Here is a 16,253-nt window from a genome sequence, read left to right on the forward strand (position 1 = left end):
CTCTACCATCCATAAAGTGACAGGGTCACTTTTAAATCTACCCTGGGTGTCTGATGCAGGAGCATCCAGAGGTATAAGGGCAATCCTGTGTCACCCAAAAAAATGTACTTAGACTTAGTTTCTATTTTATGTCTTTGCATTTTTGGATACCCATTTGGCTCAAATAAAGGTTCCAACTCTCATAGTTCAACTATCAGTGCATTTAAAAATCTCAAAAAAATAGGAGCATACAATTTGACCATCATTTTGGTGACCTAGAAGGTGTGACTTGGCCAGATGAATGTAATCAAGATTTAGAGCATTCCAGAAAAAGAATCAGGTCAAAAAGCCCCACAGTTTGAAAGTTATTGCAGTTTTTCGGGTTTTGGAGACCCCCTAAGAATGCTTCAAAGTCAGGTTTGGGGCATTAAATGACCTCAAAAAGGGTCGAAAAATGGGGGACAAGCAAAGCTTGTCAATAGGGCTATAGAGCGCTTCGAGAGCTTTCCGAAAATGCAAACGGTTCGTCAATCGGAGTTACGGTTCAAAAGTTATGCCTCCCGAAAGTTCGGCTACCATTTCTGGATTCTTCTAGAATTGCACCGACTTCTAACACAGCTTTCAGAACCTTCTATTTTGTCGGTGGATGCCTACTAGCACTTTCTAGAATGTACTCCTAGTCCTTAACCCTCCGAGGTCTATTTAAGGAGATTTTTGGCATTGTAAAAGGCAGTTCGAATTGGAGCTTGAGAGGAGGTGCTAAAAGGAGAAATATTCTCCAGATTTATGCTATTGTAAGCCCGTAGGGCATGTTTTGAAGTTTATTTTCTCTGCACTGTTTGTACTGGCATATTTTCTCAGTCAATATAATTCCCCTTTTCTATTGTGTCTATTCTGTTGTTGGGTTGTGTCCCCATCACATTATATGGTCATCCTTGTCGTACACCATTGAGTTGGGATAGCCTCGAAGATTGCATTCTATTGGGTCCTCAGATGCTTCGTGATATGGAGCAATGGGTATTACGTATCCATGAGCATTTGACTATGACACAGGATAGGTAGAAGAAGTATGTCGATGCTCATAGGATAGATAAGCAGTTTGTTGTGGGTGATAAGGTTTTCTTGAGAGTGCGACCGCGAAAGAGTCCAATCCGATATGGAAAGGGTTCTAAGCTAGCACCTCGTTTTGTGGGACCATTTGAGATTTTGGAGAGGATTGGCCGAGTTGCTTACCATCTTACTCTACGACCCAATCTAGCTCGCATTCATGATGTTTTCCATGTTTCAGTGCTTAGGTAGTATATCCCTGATATTGTGCATGTTCTTGATTGGAATGCTTTGTAGGTAGAGGACGTGCAGCTGGCTTTGGAGCCGGTTCGTATTCTGGAGCAGCGGGGGTTGACCCTCAGGGGTTGAACCATTGAGCAAGTAAGGGTCCAATGGGACCCTACTGATGATTCTTTAGCTACTTGGGAGGATGCAACTAGATTGAGGAAGTTATATCCCTATTTGTTTGTAGGCTTCCAGGAGTAAGCCTAATTCAAGGGGGGGTGGATGTAGTGCCTACCCTTGTTCACATCTTTTCTAGACTTATTGTTATTAGACTATGTAGGCTAGTTTTATGTTAATGGTTTAGTAGTGTTGTTTTGACATTATCAGATATTATGATATGGATTCAGTTGATATATGATGAGATCATTTAGACTTTACATTCATGCATGTATGATGATCATTACATTATTTTCAGTTATTAATGATGATTAGTTAGATGGTTTATTATCTCATGTGTTTTATTATGGTTACTCACCCCATACTTGCATGTGTATGGTGTGCGTATTTTCTTATTGTATGGTGTTTCTGATGTAGTTAAGGAAGGGAGTCGTAGTCACCTGCTTAGTTGGGATCTACACGATATACCACTTCCTGCCATTGTCTGTTTAGCTTAGCATTATATATTGTATGTACATGTATGGTTTTTCTGCAAGTTGCTAGTACTGGGTATCGACTTCCCTAAATTTCCAGGATGAGCGTACCCTATTATACTATCTCAATGATAAGAGAAGGGAGATAAATTCTCAAGTCCAAATCCCAAACCTAAAAACCAATTTTCCTAGTGAGTTAGAACATGTATCAAAGTTGAATACCCATCGAATGTTTCGGATGACATATTTCATGATTTTTAACCCTTTAGATTTATTTTGTATGATTTGTTTTATGATGGGTTTTCATATTTTATCTTGAAGGTCTATGGTGAATTTTCCATTAATTAAGTCTTAATAAATAGATTTAATTAATAAAATATTTATTTGGGAAAATTAATAAAATATCATGATCTTTGATATTTTGATTGTGATTAATTAAATGTGAATTATTGAGGAAAGAAATTAAATAAAAGAAAACTAGAAATTAAAATTAATAATAATTATAAAATAATAATAAAGTAATAAATAAAATAATCATAATAAAAGTTATAAAAATTAAAATGAAAGTTATAAAATTTAAATAGAAATTATTTAAAAAGTAAATTGGAGTTATAAGCTTGCATGGGAATTAACATGTGTCAACAACATGGGGGTTAGTGCATCAATTAAGCACAAGGTGTCTACAATTCTATGACTCATCAAAAAGAATTGGAAAAGACCCATGCTTAGTTGGTGACACCTTTCAGCGGTTTCAAGAAGCATTCCAAAAGTTTCTTGATAGCTCTTTATATTCAGGCATTCATAGAAGCTTTAAAAAAAAAGGTGGAGAGCAATTGGAGCATTGGAGGACTCGAGACCTCTGAAGAAGGGAGGAGCTTGCTCTGCGGGTTTTCAAAGGAAGAGGGATTTAACATCAGAATCCGGGTAGATTCTTGTGATTTTTCTTATGCTATTTCTGCATCATGCATTTCTGTCTTCTTTGTGTCTTCCATATGTCTTTTGAGGAATTTCATATTTTTATGGTATGCATTCTCAATATGGGCAATTGAATTTATGTGGAAATCTTTATATGCATAGATCTGAAAAAAAATAACAGGGCTAGGGTTTAAATTCATAGCCAAACCCATTAGATTATTTATTGGAAAAAATTTGGGATTAAAAGTTTATAAGAAAATTCTAAGAATTAGAATTTATATATATTGTGTATATGTATGTTTTTATCTGCATATATATATATATATATATATATATATATATATGCATTATTTATATGTTGTGAGACAAAATTTGTATATACGTACATATATATATATATATAGATATATATATATATACATGTGTATATATTTAATTGAAGAATCGAATTTAATAATCGTAGTGAAAATATATATATACAAAATCGCATTGCGATTTGTATTTGTGTTTTTTAAAAATGCTATAAAACTAAACATTATATGTATTGACCATGGGTCGAGTGGATGTACCAACCCGTCTATCCATTGTATTCAGACCCGTGCACATGGCACCTGTACTTGGCAGAGTGTCAGCGCTACAGGCCGCATGGCTTATGTGTGGCGATAGTGTATTAACCATTGAGTATGGTCACCGCTGGTTGTAATATGTGAAGCACTTAACTTATAATATATGTCATCCATCAAATTTTGTATAATTCAATTTTTATATTTCATTTTTTTAAAATGCGATAATAATAATTATTTATATATGTACATATGTATGTATATATATATATATTTAAATATAAATATATATATATGTATATATGTAATTAATAAATTTGAATTATTATTATTTGATAAAATATTTAAGAATTCATCTTTTATAATGATGAATAATTTTATAATTTTATAATTTAACTATTAAGATTTAATTAATAGTTTTAAATTATAAAATATATAAAGTATATGAAATTTAATTAAAAGATTGGTGGGGAACGATTTTGATAAAATATTGTAATTGGAAATTGGATTTTAGACTTATAAAGGAGAACTTTTATCCATCCAAAAACAATACATGGAAAAACGTACAAAATGTTCCTTCAAATTCTTTCTCTAAACTTGGAAACGTAAACTATGACTTTTGCAGTTAAGTTCAAGTTGTAAACTTAGCAAAACCAAAACATGTGTTTACATTGGGTATTCCTTATGCTATTGTTTTAGGTTTTGGGTTGACTAGTGTTGACCAGTATAGGACGTCTACCAGAGGCTTGGGGGTTATGTGATTGTGATGTCATAATGATGTTTTAATCTCAATCTTTATAAACCCAACCATGGTTATGTGATGGAATGCTCTATGTATTGGTTGTGATTACTGATTGTTATAGTTAAAATTCTTATGTATGAGACACTTGACTTAACCATTATTTTGGTCATCGATCAGTTATCCTTGGTTATTTTCTTGTCGCCATGATGGGACTGAGATGTGGATATATTCTTGATGATGTCATGTTGTGACATGTTTGACTCAACCATTTTTGGAGTCTTCGATCAGTGTGTTTGAGATATATTTTGGTTATTGAGAACCATTAGATACTTTTGATTATCAATGATGCTTCAGTTGCCAATAGAGAGCTATTGTGGTCATTATTTTCTATGGATGTTTGCTCATGGAGATTTGATGCTTTTATGCATATTTGATGATTTCATTATGGATTATTTTTGTGATTTTGAGATTTATGATTGCATGAGCATTAGGGTAAGATAGCTGCATGTAGTGACGGGAAGTGGCTTGCAATGGGGGCTGGGGCCTAAGAGGCCTCCAGGGTAACTCATTGTAAGTTGGATTAATAAGTGATAACGTTCACACCTAATACTAATTGAATGAACCTAAAAAGATAAGAGCTTTGGTTCTCGTGCATGCCATGAGTGCTTGTATAGGGTAGGATGGGAGTAGTGAGAACACATGGTTGTGACCTTGCATTCCATAGTATGCCTTGTCAGTATGAGAGGATACGAGTGGCCGCATGAGATCAGTATGGACCCGTGGAGTTTAGCTAATTACAAGGGTAACTTGTACATGATAAATGCGATGACACTTTCCCACTTGCATAGTAGGTTCCTACATGTCATTGTGTGCCTCTGGGAAGTAGATGTTAGTTTCATGATTGGAACCTTTGAATTTGTATACTTTTAGGATTCCTAGACTATAGAGATTTGTGCTATGTGTTATGGATAGCCTGTTTGGGACTTGAGATTATCTCCTCAGCACGGTGGGAGTGGACCACTTAGGTACTACATGGTTGGGTGGTACTGTATTTTCCACTCTTCTCATTTGAGATTCATTGAGACATCGTGACTGATGCATCCTTCGTGATGGTGGATATGTATCCTTTCATTTGATGATTAACATATGTTAGATGATGTTATCTTATGCTTATATTTGTATGTTAGATTACTTTCTACATATGATGTTGTATATGTTAGGAGTGACATTCCTACTATATTAATACCAATGATCTCTTCGGTAATTTGTGATGTTACGCACGGAGGGATGGCTAGGGCCCACGATGGTCTAATGATGCTATTAACGGTTGGGAGGAACCATGCACTTAGTTAATTATGTTTGATCTTTATGATGGATGTATATGTATTCTATGATGATGTATCATGTGTATCATGTGATTGTCTTTGATGTATCATGGATTAGAATAGGATGATGTACCTTATTTCACATATGTATATTCTTTTAAGCCTTCATACCCTGTGACATGTACAGTGGATGAATGAGCATTTGAAATGTAATATTTAAATATTGGACTTATCATTATTATTTCATTTGGATGTTGTACTAGATGGACTCATGTATGTTAGTTAATTTAGATGTAACTCAACGTTAAGGGATTCTTAAAGAATGTAATCTGTTATGTATGTTATGTTTACTTTTTGGATGGACATTGCTATTGCTTCCCTTATTGTGAATAAGTTATGTATGGTATTTACTTTCATGTAAAAAAAAATGTTACCAAACTTAGTGAAATTCTAGGTTAATTCTTTCGTTCCCTTGGCGGGGCATTACACTAGAACATCATAAAACTAAGCATGAATCATGGACCAAGTCAAAATGATACTACAATAAAAATGACTAAAAAGTAAGACCCTCATTCCACATCTTGAAAATCCTTTTATAGAATAAGGATTGCAACAAGATTTATATGGGAGGGCACATGACTCTTTAAGAAGTTTATAGTGAAAGACAAATATTCTTCTTATACCAAATTCTCTACACTTTAAAGAAAGAAAGAAAAGAAATAGTCCAAAATTTGACAACTAGTTTGAGATAATTAGGTAAAATCTTTTTTTTTTTTCCGTAGGTGTATCCAAAAAATAATGAAAAGTTAAGATAACCTATTATGATCATTTTCCCACCTTTATTTTATCTCTTCTAGATCCACCAACTTTCATCTAACTACCTCCCATCGACAACGCTTTAATTTCTCCAACTACTTCCCACCCATAGGTCTCTCTTTTTGTCAATGCCAACTATTTTCTTCCATCTAGCATCTATGATGGATTTTGATTTAGTTACAAACTAATTCATACCAATTTCTACATAAAATAGAGAATTAGTTAGCTCATTCAAGGCCACCTCATCATCATCTCCATCAAAAATAGCTATTACCCTTTCTAATGCTAAAATCTGATCAAATGAATTTCTCCACTCCTACTAATCCTTTACCTTATTATCACTATATATAATTGATGAAAAAAAAGAATAATGACTTTAGTCATTAATTCACTTTATGTCAAATAATTCATAATTTTCTACTGAAAAACACAAACAACACTTTCACAGCCTCTAGATCCTCTCTCAAATGAATATTTTGTTTGGAAAATCTGACTTCTTAGCTATTAAAAGAATCAATCTCTTAAATAATTGTACATATAGTCCCCATTGGTTGAAAATTGGTGATAGAGATGCTAATGCTTCATCACAAATGTGCTTAGCATTTTGTAATGAAATAAAAATACTATGTGTCGACTAAGAGATTCTCCTTAAGATACTTATGCTATGATTCACCATAACTTTCAACATAGTTACCTTTAATTGATTGGTTTTCTGAGGAGTTTCAACTTCCATTATGATAACTTCAGGCTTAAAACATTCTTTCATTTCCTTTATAGTTCGAGTTCCTTCTTCTTTAGTGGCCTTTTTTGACTCTTCAATTATAACATCATTTTTTTTCTCCTCCATAGCTTTGATTTTCTCAATTAATGATTAACTTCCTTTCCAATTCCTAACTTCTTGCCTCCAACTCTTTTACTATTTCTCATATACATAGCTTATTCTAGGCTCTTCCTCATAGAGATTTTTTTCATCAATGTAATCTCTAAATGTTTGAGACAATCTTGTCTCGATATGATCAACCTTGGCTTCATTCATAAATCCAAAATGTTTAAGAGCACTTGAAATCTCTTTACCTATGATATTGTCCAATGTTCACACTATACAAGTCCCCTATGATATGTTTTGCACATCAATTAATTTTGGTTTGTTTGTTTCTATTGCCATGCTCCATATAGCCAAGTTTTTTAATCTATATTGAATCATGTTCCCCTCTAGAACCCTTCAACACCAAATGCTTCATATGATACTAAATTGCATTGCTTCCAAATATGATCTAGCATAAAATACTTTTCTAGATCCCACCCAGGTACTAAAGGCATACCACTTCTTTTTACAAGTTCTTTGGCCTTAGCAAGGGTCATTTTCTCACTTTGAGTGTCATAAGCCAATAGCTCTTCAATAATCTCCTTTTATTTTTCCTCTAATTCATATAGACCAAGAGTCAATGTCAACTCATTTTTATTGACCCCATATATTAAACTTTTTAATTCTACGGATTTGATGAACTCATCACCTTCAATAATTTTTTTAGCTTGGATGATTCTATCATCTAACCTAGCAATTATCAATTGCAAGTAAGTCTGAGAATCCTATTTCATTATCACTCTATCTTGTAGGTAGTTCTATCTTATATCAACATACTATTGGCTTTTTTCTAGTATTAACTATACATTCCTCTCCCTCACATTTTTAGGCATGTGGATAACTCTGTGTCATTTATTTCCCCTTTCCACCCATGTAGATTTTTTAGGTTCATAATCTCTCACTTCTAGGAAAACATCTAGTTCTAGAGATTCTTTACTTACTCTCCCCTCTTCACCCTCAATTTCTTGTAGCATTTGTGACATGATGTGGAAATAATTTTTTAGTAGCTTCTGAAGTCTTTGGGGATATGACATTTCTAAGAAAAACCATTGAAGTCTAGGTTTTTTCTCTTGAGCTCTCTTTCCACCCTTACTATATCTATATATTTTCTCGATCTTCCATCATCTTCCCCTCTAGCTAAAATATTTTTAGTTAAATATTCCCAAGGAAACTCCCTGTTATTTGGAAATGTGTAGTTTTTAATCTCTTTTAGAGTATGCCTAACAAAACAATTATGATCATAAATTTCATAAGGGGAAATTGATAACGTATAATGTCTCAAATACTCATGAATCTGATTGACACACTCTTTTCCAATTGAAAACTTCCCTATCCTAAAGGATCTACAAAAGAAGGTTCCTTTATGCAATTTAGGGCCTAAGTACTCCGTACCCATGAAAATTAATTGCCACACAAATTCATTTATGGTTAGCTTAGAAGGAATAAATGTTGGAAGTATATGGGGAGGCTAGGGATAGGCATAAGCTCTCAAGACTAAAAATTCTTTGAATAAGAACACATCACCCCAATTATGATCAAGTTTTATGTCATCTTGTAAGAGGGCTAGCCTCATCAACCTCTTCAAAACTTCAAGGACTCTAATCAAGAGGTGGTTTAACATTCTTATTATTATAGAGCCAAAATTATTAAAGAAAGATAAGGAATCAGAATAATGGTATTGTTTCTTCCATTGTTGTGTTTATAGTTATACTTGTAGATCTTCATTCTCATATTATATTTGGTCAATAAAATCTCAGCTAAGATATCTAACATTACTATATATTATCAGATGAATTAGCAATGAATAAAAGTGGAACTTGAAGTTCTCTAATTTTCCTCTTTGTTTTGCTTCAATTCGTTCTCACATCTTTTCAATAATATACCCTACTTTGTAATACTCCATGTTATGAAAGGGGTCTTGCATGTCAAGGTCCATAATGTAGATTGACACATACACCACCTTAGAACAATCACTTCCCAATACTTTATGCATACAATGGACTATTTTTTGGAAGTAGTTTTTGAATGTTTCCATAGGGACCATCTTATCCACTTTCTTCAAAATATCTCCCTTTAACTTTAGGTTAAAAGGATTATGGTGAATCATAAAACTTCTAGTGTAGAAAATTTTATTCTTTTTAAATCTCTTTTGGAACTCATCAATGTCAAACGGCACACTCATTTGACCCTTGAGCCCAAAAGCTTCAATAAATGAAGACTCGTCAAGTGTGCATATAACACTTTTTTCATGCCTTTAGAAAGATTTAGTTATAGGATTGTACAACTTTATTAGGGATTTTATCAACTCCACATCCAGATATACCTCTATTAGAATATATATTCCACTAATATAATTGAGAGGAGGAGGGGGGTGAGAGGGTGAATCAATTATTCAACTATTATCACAATTATCTACCTTGAAAAAGTTGAACCATATGAACAGTATAATTTAAAACAATGACAAGATACTCATACACAAAAACACCAGATATGTTGACATTAATGTCCTTTACTTAGCTAGTTTTTTACAAAAACCATGCTATGTTGACATCAATGGAAAACATAGTCATGAATGCAACATGTCAATAGTCATGAATCCAACAATCTCCCCCTTTAGCATTAATGGTAACAAAGATGAAAAATCATCTAGGTTTAGAATACCAAACAATTTTTTGTTGTGGTTGCTTGTGAACAAATTAGTTGCCCACATGCTAAAAAGCCAAATCCTAAATACAATTGGTGCATAATCCTACTTCTCAAACATAAATTTTAACTTCACTCTTAAAAATTCATAATACATTAGGTGCATATTCCTACTTCCTTTCATGAATCTTTCTAAATTTCTCTAAATAAATATCTCACCTTAATGCATATTCTCTCCCCCATACTTCTGATTTGTTCTCTCCTACATATTGAGGAATTTATTTTCATGCATATTCTCTCCCCCATTGACATCAATGTCAAAGGTCTCAATCTCTGTGTTACAACATAAAAATTGTTAAATACCAAGTGCTAATATGCTACTCTAGGTCTTCAACCAAATTTTGTGTCCAAAGACACTATTCATAATCAAATACCAAGAGTCCTCAATAACTCTTCTCATCACAGATGCTCACCCATATAGGAAGCATCAACATTCAATCTAGGCTAACAATAGTGCTCTGTACCACTAGATTGATGCACTCTCTACATAATCTACTTAGAAGTAGGGAGGGGCATAACCCCAACCATAGCTCTCAAGTACCCAAATATTTCTTTAGGTAAAGGCTTCATAAAGATATCTAAAATCTGATCTTTAGTACTCATATACTCCAATTTTATCTCCTTTTTTGTTGCTCTTTCTCATAGCACATGATACTTAATAGATATATTCCTAGTCTTAGAATTCAATATAATCTTTTTAGAAATACTTACTATACTTGTTTTATCACAATAAATGATAACAGGTTCTTCAAACTCAATTATGATATCCTTCAACATTTTCTTTATCCATGTAACTTGGTTATAGTTATTTTTTGCTATGACATACTCTACCTTAGTTGTACTCTAAGAAATACAATCTTTCTTCTTGCTTAGCCAAGAAACCAATCTTTCTCCAAGAATGAATTTCCTACCAATTGTGTTCCTTTTTTCATTCATACTACCTACCCACTCTACATCAGTATATGCACCAAGAGTGAAATCAATTGATCTATCCTACCAAATTCCATACTTAGATATTCCTTTCAAGTATCTAAATATCTCTTTATTGCTGCAAAATGATACTTCTTAGGATAAGCTGGAAATCTAGCTACAATCCCAATTGCATTTTCTATATCTGGTTAGATAATGCAAACCTCCAATCATGGATCTATACATCTTCTACTCTACTACAGGTGTCTCATCTTTACTAGATAACTTGTGACCACTTATCATAGGTGTACCAATAGGTTTACAACTTTTGAAACCAAACCTTTTCAACAAGTCATTTTGGTATTCAACTTTTGAAATGAAAATACTATCAATGTTTTGTACAATGTTCAATCCTAGGAAACACTTCATTTCTCCTATCATGATCATTTCAAACTCACTCTTGATCTCTTCAGTAATCTTGTCACTTGCTTCATCATTACCTCCAAAAATGATGTCATCAACAATGATTACTATTATTAGCAAACCATTCTCAACTTCTTTCAAATATAAGTTACTATCTATCATACCTTTTATAAATCCATGCTTTGCCAAATAATTGTTGAACCTTGCATACTAGGTTCTAGGTTCTTGCTTAAGACCATATAGATGTTTCTCTAGTTGGCATACCATGTATTTGTCTTTTGATAAAGGATAATCTTCAAGTTACTCAATATATACCTCTTCTTCAAGTTCTCCATTTAGGAAGACTATTTTAACATCCATTTGATAAATCTTGAAATTCTTATTTATTACGTAAGCCAAGAACATCCTTACTACTTCCATTCTAGCTATAGGTGCATATGTATCCTCATAGTCTTCACCTTCTTGTTGTGAATATCCCTTACAAACAAGTCTAGCCTTGTTCCTCACAACTTCACCTTTCTTATTCATCTTGTTTCTGAATATCCATTTGGTTCCTATCATATTCTTGTCTTTGGGTCTAGGAAATAACTGCCATGTATCATTCTTCACGTTTTGATCTAATTCTTCCTTCATTCCTTCAATCCCAGTGATCATCTTTACATGTTTCATCTACAATCTTAGGCTCAACATGAGCTATCAAACATATCTCCTTATTTACTATGTTTCTTGTCATCACACCTTTGTCTTTGCTTCCAATTATTTGTTCAAGATGATGATTCTTTGTTAGATTCTTGCTAGGGGTAGGAGTTCACATCTCAACTCTTATCTCTTCTCTAGGTTCAGATCTCTACTCTCCTCTTTGTTTAACAATTAGCACATCATTTCACAAATCATTGTTAGTCTCAAAGAAAACTTTAGCATTTTGTTTAACAATTCAAGAACTATCTTATTCTTCATCTGAATTATAATCTACCATCTTTTCTTTAGTTCCAAACTATAAGAATTATATTGTATTTTTCATTAGTGACAACACTTATTTGATTTTGAATGATTACTAAGTTTATCACTTAGTCTATAGTGTATATAGAGCATTCAGTGGTTACCTTGTATGTTCATCACTTAAGTAGTTCATACCGAGCATTCCTGAAGCTACCGAGTGAGTGTGTAGTTTAGCAGTATCCACCGAGCCTACAATGTTCACTGAGCTTCATAGTGTCTATCGAGTCATCAATTTGTGTGTTGAAAGCTAGTGTTATTTCAGTGATAGAAGTGTAGTGTTTTTTGAGTGAAAGCAAGGTAAACGAAGGATTCAATTTTTATTGAGTAATACTATATCTACCAAGTCTCCAATGGTTATTGAGTTCCAAGCTATGTTGTGTGATTAGTATGGACCGAGATTCTACTTCTATCAAATGGATGATAATGTTGAGTAATGCAGTGGATGCCAATTATCAGAAGGTTACCAAGTTAGCTTGAAGAACTCAAGTTTTCTACTGTTTGGCCGACTCAATAATATTTTGTTCACTTGTGTTTTGGCTGACCTCACAATTGTAATTATTGGAATGATATATATATGTAATGTATTATATCATTTGCAATGTATTAATATGTTTTTAAGTAATCGACATGTAATGCTTTGAGAAGAATAAAAATGAATCAGCAATAGAATAGAGTATTTAGCAAGGTCTAAAAGTAGCAGTAAAGATTCATCAATCACAAGAGGTGATATGTACTTCAAGGATCTAATCAGTAATCAAGTTGTAAGTAGATCCACTATTTCATCCTAACAAGTGAATCAATTTTGTAAATCCTTTAACAAGGTAGACTTAGCACTCTTCATGTAAATCTCCTAATAGAGTGCATACTTCATTGCATGTTTGTAAATCCTCTAACAAGGTGTATCTAGCAGTCCAAATTGCTCTTAACATGGCAGATCATTAGAAGTGATTTATGTAAGCCCTAACAGGCTAACTTCATACTATAGTAGTGAAGTTTTGTGGGTATCATCCCCACCCTAGCTTTACTTTCTATTTGGAAGGTTTTTGGGTCACCAAAATTTTGTGTTCATGTGTTATAGATGTTTATCTTTCTCATGCATGTAGTAGATTAGATGAATGAATGATGAATGGATCAAGCATTGAATTGATTTCAATTTTTTGAGGTCACTGAGTCACCCCTCCCCTCTCAATAACCTAGTTAGTCCTTATTATTTCCAACAATTGGTATCAGAGCATTATGGTTCTCAGGACAAAGTTTGATAGCTTGAGCAAAGATCTAAAGGAAAAATGGAGATATTCAAACTTGACAAAGCAATTGAAAATGAAAAGCTAGATCTGGAAATGGCCATGGCTCAACTCAAAGAAGCAAAGGAGCATCTTTCTATATCCATGAAAAGAATGAAGGAACTTTTAAGACAAATGAATGACCATTAGTATGTTGAAGAAAAGATTGAAGACCTTTTACCATCAAGAAACTCAAATGAAGCTAATGAGGAAATCAAGGAACTCCTAGCAAAGAATGGCTCTCTATAGGAAGAAGTAAGAAAACTTAAAAGAGAACAAAAAATCCAATAAATCAAGCTATGTGAAATCTTGGAACAAAGAAACAAATCTAAAAATGTGACAAATGAAAGGATCAATGCAAATCAAAGTCTTATCAATCAACTATCTAATACAAATGAAGAAATCATGAATCTAAGATCTGAAAATGAAAGCCTAAGAAATTATTTAACCACTAAAAGACAAATTAGTGAAAGATTGGAAAATGACCTAAATGCTGAAAAGAAAATCATTGAGAGAATGATGAAGTCTCAAGAAGATATGAATCAATTAAACCAACAAAATAAGCAGAATCTTCATAAGCAAAAGGGTAAAGCAGGACTTGGATATGATGAAGAAAGTGAATCTTCCAAACAAGGTGCTCAAAGGAATAAAAAACCTACTTGCAATCACTGTGGTAAGTTAGGTCATACATCAAAAAAATGTTGGAGTAATGGAAAAGAAAAATTCAATGGAAAATGCTACAACTGCAATCAGCATGGTCACAAAGCTAGTGAATGCAAGGAAAAACCAAAATTTGAAGACAAATGTCACAAATGCAAGAAGAACGGTCACAAGGCATTCCAATGTAGATCAAAATAATTCAATCTAGCTGAAAAACTTGTTAAGGCAATCTTTGGATGGGATTACAATACCTGGTGCCGATGTCATTATTGTGGAGAGTATAGACACATTGGCAAAGAATGCTCAAGGCATCACTTGAGAAAAAGAGATACAATAGTAAGATGTTATACATGCACTAAAATTAGTCATATAGCAAAGAATTGCATGAATATAGGAAGAATTTAAGATGAAAAGAAAAATAAAGTTGATAACATTCAGAAATAAATGAGACAATAGTGGATTCCTAAATCTACCAAGCAGAATAGTTCAAATGATGGCCACATCACTCAAGAAGTGGGTGAATCCACCATTTCCAATTAGATTCATAAAGAAGAATCTATAACTATATCATCAAGCTATATCTAGAGTAGTTCTAAATGAAAGAAAGAAAAAGATTCAATCAGTATTTTAGATACAAAGCGTCACAAGAAATTAGGTCGTACTAAGTAAGGTCAATCACAGACTCAATTGAGCTAGATCAGGAGTAACACAAGTTTTGTTTGATCATCGAGTCTCAAGTTTCTACCGAGCAAGTGTGCACATGATAGCTTCTTAAGCACAATGTCATCACAAAAACTTTTGTACTAAGCATTAATGGAAAATTTTCATCAAGAAGGTAGAATTTGATTTCATTTGTCACCATGTCTTTAAAATTCTTAGAGCTAAGCAATTTTAGGTGCATCTAGGCTATTTCAAGCAATTTTAGAGAGAAGGATTTGTTCAAAAAATTTCTATCTTTTACCGAGCATCAATGGCATCTAGGAGTAGCAGTAGCACCAAGGCAAAAATAGGTTCAAAAATGCTAGTTAAAGGTGTGGAGTGGAAGACTTCAAATTTCAAGCTAGTTCTAGTAATTATAGAATAACTCGACCCCAATGGAGCTCAATCAAAAATTCCACCAAAGGTACTCCTTATCAATGATATTTGTACTCATTTTAGATGTTATGTTCAAGAGATTAGAAACCTAGAAATGGACAATGCCCTAGGAGAAATGAGTGTTGATGGCTCTTTAAAACTCAAGCACAAGCATCTAGAGACCAAAGGATTAACTGATATCTCACATATGCCAAGAAGTTTCCAGATTAAGTGGATTAGGTACAACTTCAGTCATGTGCACAATGGTCAACTATGGTTAGAGCAGCCAATATTAATCACCAATAAGATGATTCATAAGATTACTAGTCTCCCCATGCTAAGTAAAGCAAAAACTACCAAAACCCTAGGTCAGGATGAACTTCAGAAGAAAACCCTAGCTGAATGGGACGGTAGAGGTTTAAAGGTTAGGACTATTTTTGATGTTGAATTAAGGTTTGGCATTCATGTCATTGCTCACAAGATTTATAGCTTGACTCATTTGAATAGTGTGCCTCGTGAGGCCGTGGATTTGGCATTCAAGGTTGTAAATAAAAATTTGGAATTTGATCTATCAGAATTATTGTTAATACAATTGAACAAGAATAAGGACAACATTAGGACTTCAAAGAATAGCCCTTGCAAATTTGGTTCTTTGCTGACATGTCTTTTCTTCTATGTACAAAAATTCTTTCCATCCAAAGGAACTGTTGTGTGGAGAAAAGATATTCCTATTCTATATTAGATAAATGAGTTTGTAGCAGAAATGGGTGTAAAGTTTGATAGCATCATGGATAATTATTTTGAAGATTTCAAGGAAAGGATGAATAATAGGTTTCAAATTCCACCAAAATTAGTTGAAGACTACAAAGATGATGTATGCTTTATGGTTGATTGTGATAAAGTATACATTCAGGTAGTCAGGCCCCTAGTTGCATGGGTGAAATCTCTTCCTTATGAGGTGAATATTGATGAAATGAGGGATATTATTAAAGAAATGGTGAATGAGCCAATAGATCTAAAGAAACCAATTTTTGGAACATATGATGAGGCAAAGGCCAGAATTGAGCTTTAAATC

The sequence above is a fragment of the Cupressus sempervirens genome, chromosome 10 (assembly GCF_028749045.1).
Source record: "Cupressus sempervirens isolate cs-2001-9-10 chromosome 10, ASM2874904v1, whole genome shotgun sequence".
Classification (NCBI taxonomy): domain Eukaryota; kingdom Viridiplantae; phylum Streptophyta; class Pinopsida; order Cupressales; family Cupressaceae; genus Cupressus; species Cupressus sempervirens.